Source organism: Medicago sativa, chromosome 6, assembly GCF_051527215.1.
Source record: "Medicago sativa cultivar Bolivia chromosome 6, Bolivia_mono, whole genome shotgun sequence".
NCBI lineage: Eukaryota > Viridiplantae > Streptophyta > Magnoliopsida > Fabales > Fabaceae > Medicago > Medicago sativa.
In genome coordinates, this window is record NC_140754.1 from 85,454,858 (window position 1) to 85,465,471 (window position 10,614).

Genomic DNA, 10,614 nt, shown 5'->3' on the forward strand with positions numbered 1-10,614 from the left:
GACTTTTTTGTTTAACAGAGAAAGCTAAAACTTTTTCAGACGCCTTTTAGCTAAAAAGGTCAGGCCAACCTTTAGAAAATGCATTTTAGGCCGACAAGACCAACCTATTAAGTACATACAAAGAACTTGCAATGTCTAATTCAAACCTGTCTATTCCACTTTGTATTTATGGTAGTGTAAATATGTTAATATTTGATAAAAGTAATTTTGTAAAAGTATTATTATTTCTATTTTATTTATATGTTATTGTAAGGTGTTGATTTTATTTTATTTTGAACAATCTCCAATAATGTGTAGTTTTTTTTTTGTTAAAATAACATTTTTAGTATTATAGTAAATGAGTATTGTCCCCACAATCTAAAATTTATGGTTTCACTAGTGCTTATATATAGATATATGAATTTGGCGCAGTAGAAAAGCACACAATTTTATACAATAATAAATCCTAATCGTTGATATTAGAATGAAAGGTGCAGATTACACATCAGCTTAACACAGTTGAATAATCTATTAATCTAAATCGAACGATCCTCATCTGTGACCGCAGAAATCAAAACCTGCTTGTATAGATAGCTTCATCTAGGCATTCCAATTTAGTTCCTAGATTAACCAGTTGAAACTTTTTTTCATATGTAGATCATCTCAAAACGAAGTCAGCCTCAAAATGATAGGATCAATTTATTAAGCAAAACACTTAACAAAAGGCACATGGCATTCCCCATAATTAAAGAAAAAGAAATACTCCCTCCGGTCACTATTATAAGCAAAATTGCACTTTTTAGATGCATTGAATAATTAATGTATTTAGTCTTTATTGTAGACTAGATACATTAATTATTGAATGTATCTAAAAAGTGAAGTTTTGCTTATAATAGTGACCGGAGGGAGTATCTTCACATGGTTAGTGCAATGGACAAAAAAAGATTCTTCCCAACAAGAGGCACATGGCCAGTACTACTTTCCGGTTTTTAGTTATAAAACTATTTATAAAAAAATTATGTTTATTATAAGAGAAGGGATCCATTGACTCCAAGAGTAAGTCTAAAGACTTATTCCTAATCATAACCATTGATCTTGATATTAATTAATGGCTGTAATTAATTACTATTAATCCATAGTGTTTGGTTGTTATACGCCTTCTTCTCCCTTTCAAGAAAATAAGATAAAATACTCCTTCTTCTCAAACAATCCCGTACCAGTGAGCATATGAACATTTTCTATATACCTTTAATTAACATCCGGTGCGTTTATTCAATTCTTATGTTTATTATATGATCTATGGCTGTCAAAAACAAGGTTTATATCATCTATATGAATAAGAAAAAAAACCTGATTCAATTAACATCAGAATCCTCTATCGGTTAGAATAAAAATTAGTCTTCAAACGGATTCAATAAAAAAAATTCTTGTTGAGATAATAATAATCATGGTGGCTTACATTGTTTGTTTGAGATCTCTTTCGGCCGTGTACTCTCATCTCATGTGATGTTTAGGAGAAGGAGTATAAAAGGTTCACATTAAGGATTAATGCAATAGATCACAGCCATTAATTACTATTAAAATCAAAGGTCAAGATTTGGAGCAAGTCTTTAGACTTATTCTTGGAGTCAATGGATCCCTTCTCTTATCATAAATATAAGACTATCTACAAATTTTTATATGTATTTATTATTCTTTTTTCAACTATACCATTTATTAATACTTATTTTGAAATAAACAAGATAAATATTGAATACATTCATACATAAAATACAATGTAATAATATGAGCTTTTCTCAACTTTTTCGCATTCTTTGACTAATTTATTACTCCAACAACTTTTTTTAATACCCATAACTTTTGTAAATGTTTTTATTACTCCAACAACTTTTTTTAATACAAATATTTTTATGTTGAAGGACGAAGGGAGTATTAATTTGGAAAAAGATTGGTGAACCACTCTTTTGGTACACCCTTTTGGTACACCCGCTGATGTGGCAGGGGTGGTTTGGTAAATTCACGTGATAAGGGGTGGTTTGGTAAATTCACGTGTTCTGCCGTTCTCCATTCTTCATTCTTCATTGATTCACGCGTTTCACTTCATCCATTCCATCACGGCAACGGCATCACCGATTTCTGCATCATCACTGCTTCACCATCAATCCATCATCAAGGCTTTCCTTCTTCTTCTTCCTTCACACCAAATCACTAATTCACTGATTCTGCTTTTCCAAACCAAGTAAACAACACTGTTTGGTAAGTGCTAAGTAAATAACCTCTTTTTCATTGATTTATTTTACTTCCTTTCATGAAATTGGGTGATTTTTGTTGAATGTTGAAATTGCTAAAATAGAGATTGATAGAGATTTGGTTGATTATTAATAGAAGTAGACAGTAGTAATATTTGATTTCTTCATATTTACTGTTTTGGGGGTTTTGTTAAAATTATTCAAATTTCAATGTATAATTGAATTTACTTTTTATTTCAGGTAAATTCAGGGAAAGGATTGAACCTAAGCGAGAAAAATGCCCACCTCATGTATTACAAGTTATAGACGAGGAACTCGCAAAGCTACAGCTATTGGAGGCTAGTTCTAGTGAATTCAGTGTTACCCGTAACTACTTGGACTGGTTGACTGCACTGCCTTGGGGTGAATACAGGTTTGTATACATGTAATTTCATTCTTATCATTATTGCTAGAGATTTCGATGTATGCCTCATGGAGAACGCAGCCCCCCTAGAACAAGGTTTCAGCAAGAACCTTAGAAGTTGACAACTAAAATGCATAAGCATAATTTTCATAGGCTCTTGGATGAACTAAGTATGCATTTTGTAAGTTACTGTCATGAATACCATGAGTCTGAATCTGTTAATTTCATAATCCAGTGATGAGAACTTTCATGTTACTTGGGCACAAAAGATTCTTGATGAAGACCATTATGGATTAACATGTGAAGGAAAGAATATTGGAATTCATAGCTGTTGGGAAATTGAGAGGGACTTCACAAGGTAACTACAATCACTTATGTATTGTACCTCAGTTTTTTCTGGGTGTTTAGTTTGTGATAGATACTGCCCTGCTAAATGTTTTTTTTTTTAACAAACTGCCCTGCTAAATGTTGATATGTGTTTAATGTCTACCAACAGGTTTCATTTTATGTCCTCTTGTTTTAGCCTTTTAGGCATATTAGAATTAGTTCCTATGGGTGTACCGCATATATACGGCACCTTGTATTTATCTTTTAAAAAATATAAATAGAACATTGCTCTTTTAAAAAAAATACATTTTGATTTTATCACTGGCCTCTTTTCATTCCCTGAGCCGAGCCTCCGAATTCTCAGGGACGGCCCTGCAACCACCGTAGGCTAACACTCACGGCCGCATCATAATCTTCGTGTGACCCTGTTCCCTCTATCTGTCATGACCCTATTCTATCATTGTTGGAGATCACATCGACGGAATCCGGTCGGAAACTGAATCTCTATGTTGAAGGTGAACTTTATCTTAGTTTTTTTTATTCCATTTTGTGATGTGGCTTTGTATTTAAGGTTTGTGGATTTTGGTGATTGCTCTCAAAAATTGGATAAACACTGATAAGTAATTAATAGTTATGAATTTAGTAAATTTTGATTTTGAATGTTTTATATTGTTAAGACCGATATCGGTAACAGTAATAGGAAGATGAGTTTTATATGAATTATGGGGTAAAGCAAAAGAAGACGTGGTTGAAGATGTCTCTAGTCATGAAACACCAACCAATAGATGCACTTTTCCAAAATTGAAATTTGTTTTGAAATTAGCTGTTAAACCCTATACCCAAACCTGGTAAAGACCAAAATTTGCTTTGAAATAAGTTTACAAATTTTGGAATTGTTTTCCAAAATAATTTTGTAAAATATAAGTGTATGTTTCTAATTTTGGGACATATTTGTGTTAAATGTTGAATGATATTATTATGATGTTTAGTTCATAATTTTTCTGAAATCTCAGTCGGATTGTTTCATTTTGGCTGTTTGCCAATATGAGATTTGATACTTATAGTTTTATGAACATTTTGCTTCTTACCCGCTTTGAGGTTCTTCTTATGTTAATGCTTGCATTTGATTGGAATTGCATATGAGTTTGGGATTGTAATTTGTGTTGGTTAAGTGCATCTATTTTTGAGTTTGTTTGTGTAAAACATGTTATACATACAAGATCATTCACTTCTCATTGTATTGTTTGTTAGTAAAAACTCACAAGTTTTCCCCCAATTATTTAGTCAGATTTTTGTTGATCCTCTGATTAATATGACGTAGAGATTGTGCCAAAAATTCTTAGTCAAATGTCGTTAAGTGTCTCTCAATTCGGGTTAGTTTTCCTAAAGTCTGTAAAAGGTGGATGTATGTTCACCTCTCACTCATGCTCATTATTCAACTTTGATAAGTACTCAGATTTATTCCTTTCAAAGAGAGCACATAGACAAGTAGTGAGAAAGAGACAAAATCTATATGAAAATAAAAATTGCACCCCCGGATAAAACATGGTTCAGTCATTCTCAATCTTTTTTTTAGTAATTCACATCTCACACAGGGTAACTCATTTGAAAAATAATGGTGAATTCTAGCACAATTTTTGTTAGTTTTCCTAACTCGGATATAGAAAGTTATACAATAGTTCACATATGAACCCTGCATATCAGTTAAGATCCCGCAAATTGCCTCAGATGTAGGCATTGCACAAAAAATACGCGTAGAAATAGTGAGAAGGAGACTAATTGGAATGAAGAAGTTTGTCAAATATAGAAAATTATTCACATATAACTCATGTTATAAGTACTACATGTATGTTTTAGAGGATTTCAGTTTTCCTATTTCTGCAATTGATGATCATTGGTATGAAATTGAATAGCAGTTTCTATAAGTTTCTTGGAACAAGGTACATATATTAATGTGATTGTTGTTGGTATAAATTGGACCCGTATGTAATTTTTCATTTTTGGAGTTGTTTTGTGGCATATTTTATTTTGCATTTGATAATGATTAGTAATGTGTTTGTTGTTTGGGATCAAAAAAATTAGTTGATTGCAAGAAGACTCAATAACTAACACTTCAGGTTTTTAATGATGACATTGAGCAATATAAACGATTGGGAATGGAATTATAATATTACCCCTTGATCTGGAAGTACAAACTGAAAAGAAGCTTCAATTTAGGTTGTTGTCAATTGTCATGACTTGATATACCCAAGGTGAAAGATAAGAAAGATCTTGGAATCATGAAAGTCAAGGTCTTGTATTACCAGTTTAACAAAGAGGAGGGATTGGTTGTACTAGAAGAAAAGATGAAAAGTGTATGGGAAGGACCATAACATGATATAGTGGCTCAAGAAAGAATGAGTGATTCTTTGATAATTGACAGATTTCTTTGTAATGTTTTGACTTGGATGTGTAATATTAAGGTATTGTAAACATTGCTTATTTATTGTAAATCAATGGGAAATTTATCACTGAAATATCAAAAGATATAGATTCTATGTTTCTTGAACTCTTAATATCATGTGAAATAGTGATAAAGACAATTTGGTCATGAAAATAAAATGTGGTTACACCTTTGTTAAAAAATGGTTAAACGCAGATCATTTTTGGATAGTTTTCCTAAAGTCTGTCAAACAATGAAGATCATTCACCTCACTTTATTATCATCAAACAATGAGTAAATAGTTTAAACTCGAATACATATATCGCCTTAAAATGATATTGTTTTCACTACATTTTATCACTTTCAGTGATAACTCGCCTTAAAATAATATTGTTTACACAGGAAAATTATGTACAACCAAATATTTGAAGTGTGTAACCACAATTTTACAAAGGCGTAACCATGTTTTTTTTTTCTTTCATGTGTTTAAAACTAGTCGTGAGACATTCTAATTTACGAAAAAATGGTTACGCCTTTGACAAATTATGGTTATATTGTTCGTTTATTTGGTTATCTGTAACTTACATGTGCAAAAAAAAAAAAAAAGCAATTCAAGCCAATTGTCAGTGAGACATTCTAATTTACGAAAAAATAGTGTTCACGCATATGTAAAAATGTGGTCATAAAGACCATATATTTGGCTAGTTTTTCTTTCCCAGGTGTAAATAATATCGTTTTAGGCAAATCGAACGCATGATCTCATTTGATCACTGCATTAAAAGCCTTTCAAACGATAAATAACTTCTTTTACAATCTGCAAGTTTATCACGCCTAAAGACGGACAAGTTCTAATTTCTGAAAAAATAGTGGTCACGCATATTAAAAAATGTGGTCACACATACCATATATTTGGCTAGTTTATCTTTACCAGGTATAAATAATCTTGTTTTAGGCAAATCAAACACACAATCTAATTTGATCACTGCACTAAAAGAAATTCCAATAATAAATAACTTATTTTACAATTTACGAGTTTATCACGCCTAAAGACGGACAAGTTCTAATTTCTGAAAAAATAGTGGTCACGCATATGTAAAAATGTGGTCACACATACCATATATTTGGCTAGTTTATATTTACCATGTGTAAATAATATCGTTTTAGGCGAATCGAACGCATGATCTCATTTGATCACTGCACTAAAAGCATTTCCAACCATAAATAAACAGTTTTACAATCGGCAAGTTTATCACGCCTAAGGACGGACAAGTTCTGATTTATGAAAAAATAGTGGTCATGTATTTGTAAAAATGTGGTCATACAGACCATATATTTGGCTAGTTTATATTTCCCAGATGTAAATAATTCTGTTCAAAAGAGATAACTCATGGGACAATTATTGATGTCTTAAATTTTTTTAAAAGCAATTAACTCCTTTAAAACAAGCTATAATCAGTTGAAATAAACATGTCAATGTCATCAACCTTGAAAGCAAACACACATTCTTCAAATGACATCTTGGCATGAATTTGTAGCAAATAGACATGTATCCAAATAAGATAACCAAAGGGACGAGCACAATGATCCCTTAGGATATTGAAATCAGAAAATTCTCTCGAAGGGTGATCAAGCCTTTCACCACAGTAGGCAACATTCTCATCACTTGAAGCACAAACAAAAAACATAATAACATCTGGTGCCTTGTGGAGTCGTATATGTATTTGCAACAGAAAAATGAACAATGTTGTTGCTTCTAACATTCCAATCGGAATAAGTCTTGTCAATAGCATATCAACAGCAGATTCATAAGCAAATAAAAATATTTCTCGATGACTCAGACTGCAAACAATCAATTTGAGACCACAAAACACCACATTCCGCCCATTCCGGAGCCAATCAAAACACGACATTTTGTTTTATCTAACTCATCCATTACTTCTTCAGTAATTCCAGCATTGACCAAGGCTTTTTTTTTCCAGTTGTCAGCAGATACAACATAAATTTATCCATCCTCTTTGAAAACTTTGGTGCTACAAAGCGATCAGTTGAGAAAGATTTGATCTCCCCAGCAATCCTCTGGAAACAGAGAATACTTAATATCAAAAAACTACAAAAGGCACGAATAGGAATGAACTTCGGAAGAAATATTGTTTACCGTTGGATATTGTGCACAATCAAAACCATTAATCTCGCTTATCCCACTAACACCATCAAGTAGATTATTATAGCACCGATATCTCTGATCAAAGGCGTGTCCGGACACAACACAAGTGACTACATTCAAATAATTCAGTACATATTATTGGTGTCGATGTGTCAGTGTCTGCGCTTCATATATAGATATAAGCAAATTAATTAATAAATTAAAACAACAAGCATATTTACATTTGCAAAAATAAATAAACAAAGCTGATACATAAACAAGGAAAAAAACTAAAATCAAATGCTTATTGTTTCAAAATAACTAACATAAAATTCATCATGATATAAAAATTAATTATAAACTACAAATAAGAAAAAAAAAATAATAAACATCAGAATTAACGAATAAACTTAAAATAATAAAATGAAATGAAAATTGAGTAATTAATAATATTAAAAAAAGTGTGAAATTACCAGAACGGGGCATTCAATTGGGAGAAGAGAGATTAAGGTGGTTGTTCCTGCTGCGACGACGAGAACAATGAGATTGAGAAGAGTGAGAGTCACACGTGACTGACATGCAAGTAGCAACAAGCCACGTGCAGAGAGGAGAGGAAAGTGAAGAAGCCATGAAGAGAATGAGAATGGTGTGAAAGAGATGAATAAGAATGATGGAAGAAAGGTTAAGAATTGAATTTAAGGTTTTTTTTTGTTAGTTTTGATTTTGATTTTGATTTTAATTTTTGTGGTTGGTGTTTGAGTGAGGGAAGAGAAGAGAACTGGGTGCGATGAGAAGCAGAGTTCTGCACAACAGTAGTAGTAAATCACTAACTGCTTAAGGATGAGTGGAGTGTGGGGCCCACATTGCCACATGTCATTTTTTCATGTGGGTGTAGGAGTGGTATTGCCACGTTAGGGTGTATGTGTATCAGGACTCTATTAATTTTCACGTTTATGCACTGTCTTGAAAATGCATATGACTTGTACACATATAACTTCATCTAGGCATTCTTCTTTAGTTCTTGGATCAACCACCGTCATGGATCTTCACAACACTTTTTCTAATATCACCTTCGTGGCCTCCTTTCTCTTCCTCTTGGTGATAATCAAAATAGTTAAAAGATGGAGTTGTAATAATTCCACTATCAATTTACCACCTGGACCATGGACACTACCCCTAATAGGTAACATACATCAAATTATCAGTAGCTCGCTCCCCCATCACCGTTTAAAAAATTTGGCAGAGAAATATGGACCCTTAATGTTCCTAAAACTAGGAGAGGTATCACACCTAATACTTAGTTCACCATCGATGGCCAAAGAGATTATGAAAACACATGACCTCGCCTTTTGTGACAGGCCAAACCTTCTTTTGTCCTCAATATTTACTTACAATGCTACAGATATTGTCTTTTCTACATATGGAGAAAACTGGAGGCAACTACGAAAGATTTGCGTTGAACAACTATTAAGTGTGAAGCGTGTACAATCATTTAGATTTGTAAGAGAAGAAGAAGCGTTGGATCTTGTTAAATCAATATATTTGCAAGTGAAGGATATGTCGTTAATCTCACTCAAGAGATTTCTTCATTGACATATGGGATAGTGGCGCGAGCAGCTTTCGGAAAAAGGAACAAACACCAAAAACTATTCAAATCAGCAATTGAGGAAGTAGCGAGTTTGTTGGGAGGATTTCGTATTGTTGATTTGTATCCTTCTATTAAAATGCTTCAAAGATTTAGTAGAGTGAAGACCAAAATGGAAACACTTCATAGGAAGGTTGATATGATATTGCAAGATATCATCGATGATCACAAGAGCGGTCACAATGAAGAATTCCCGTTTGGTGCGCAGGATATGATAGAGACATGATAGGATTAGAAAATGAATAAAGATAGGATATGATAGTGACATGATAAACATTTATCCTGTCATGTGTTTGGTGCACACGTGATAAGAAAAATGATAGCATCATTTTATCCTATCATGTGTTTGGTGCACACTTGTTCTTGACATGATAAGAAAAAAATTAACAACACTGCAACATACATTCATCTCCACCGTCTGTCTCGTTCGTCATTCCATCATACTAGACTCATTGTCTTTGAGTACCATCGTCGTAGGCATAACATCGTCTAGTGTCGCTGGTGTAAAAATAGTTCAAGATGCAACAATCCAATCCCTAATTCATGTGCAGCGATCTAAACTCATGTGCAGCAGCCAATTGGAAGTGATTGGGAACAAAAATTAACACCCTTTAATTAAAATTATGTGTGTTGCTGTTAGCTCAAATTGGAAAAAAATTGAAATAAAAAACTCATTGAAATCAAAAAACCCAAGTTCAATTTCTGAGACATAAAATTAACAGCAAAAGAACAAATCAAGAAAATAAAAGAATCTAATCATTTGAGAACAAACCCGGATGAATAAACAAGAGATTTTTAGTGAAAAGAATTGAGTCAACGTTGAGTGAAATTGTGCGTACCCAATAGTCAAAATGGCATGAAAAGGTGAAAACTGAACACCATTGATACCGAAGAGAAGAAAGAATTGGGAACAGAAGCACGATGAAAGAAAATAGGGGGCATAGAAAAAGAAGAAGATCACGATCACGTTAAAAAAAATGAAGATAAAAGTAACGATAGAGAAGCATCGGGAAGAAAATAAAAAAAAATGAAAGAAAAAAAAAACATGAAGAAAGGTAGCAGCTGTGGGAGTCGAAGGAGGTAAAGGCGCTTGATAGTTTTATGCTATCATGTTGCTAACCCACCAAAATCTAAGGATAAAAATAACAGGCTGAGTAGGATAAGATTAGAAATAGGTTTAAGTTATCATTTCCTATCAGCGCTCCAAACATCGGATTGAAACAGGATAGGATAGTGTTATCATATCCTGTCTTCCTATCCTGTGGATCATAGTTGATGCTCTTATCAAGATTCAACAAGAAAATACTAACACATAAAATTCATTGACCGATGACAATATAAAATCTATAATCCAGGTAGTTTTCTACGTCGTGATTTAAACCCTAGTAATTTATACATTGACATATGCTTCGAAAAACAACTTCGTAATAAAAAAAATATTATCTT

The 10,614-nt window shown here is 32.8% G+C and overlaps 2 long non-coding RNA genes and 1 pseudogene across 3 annotated transcripts; 2 read left to right on the plus strand and 1 right to left on the minus strand.

Annotated features, from left to right (window-relative positions):
• Nucleotides 1-2,076: 2,076 nt before the first annotated feature.
• On the plus strand, nucleotides 2,077-5,499 carry LOC146917661 (uncharacterized). Of its 2 annotated transcripts, none has more exons than XR_015015803.1 (4): nucleotides 2,077-2,235; nucleotides 2,469-2,640; nucleotides 2,867-2,989; nucleotides 3,128-5,499. It is a non-coding gene; the product is annotated as an uncharacterized LOC146917661 (long non-coding RNA). The 2 variants fall into 2 exon arrangements; XR_015015804.1 differs by having other exon boundaries at nucleotides 3,323-5,499.
• A 1,157-nt stretch (nucleotides 5,500-6,656) lies between these two features.
• Nucleotides 6,657-8,453, minus strand: LOC146917662 (uncharacterized). The gene is made up of 2 exons (XR_015014196.1): nucleotides 7,536-8,453; nucleotides 6,657-7,456 (listed from the first exon to the last, which is right to left on the minus strand). It is a non-coding gene; the product is annotated as an uncharacterized LOC146917662 (long non-coding RNA).
• Nucleotides 8,454-8,508: 55 nt separating this feature from the next.
• Nucleotides 8,509-9,394, plus strand: LOC146917663 (cytochrome P450 71D10 pseudogene; annotated as a pseudogene).
• Nucleotides 9,395-10,614: the final 1,220 nt, after the last annotated feature.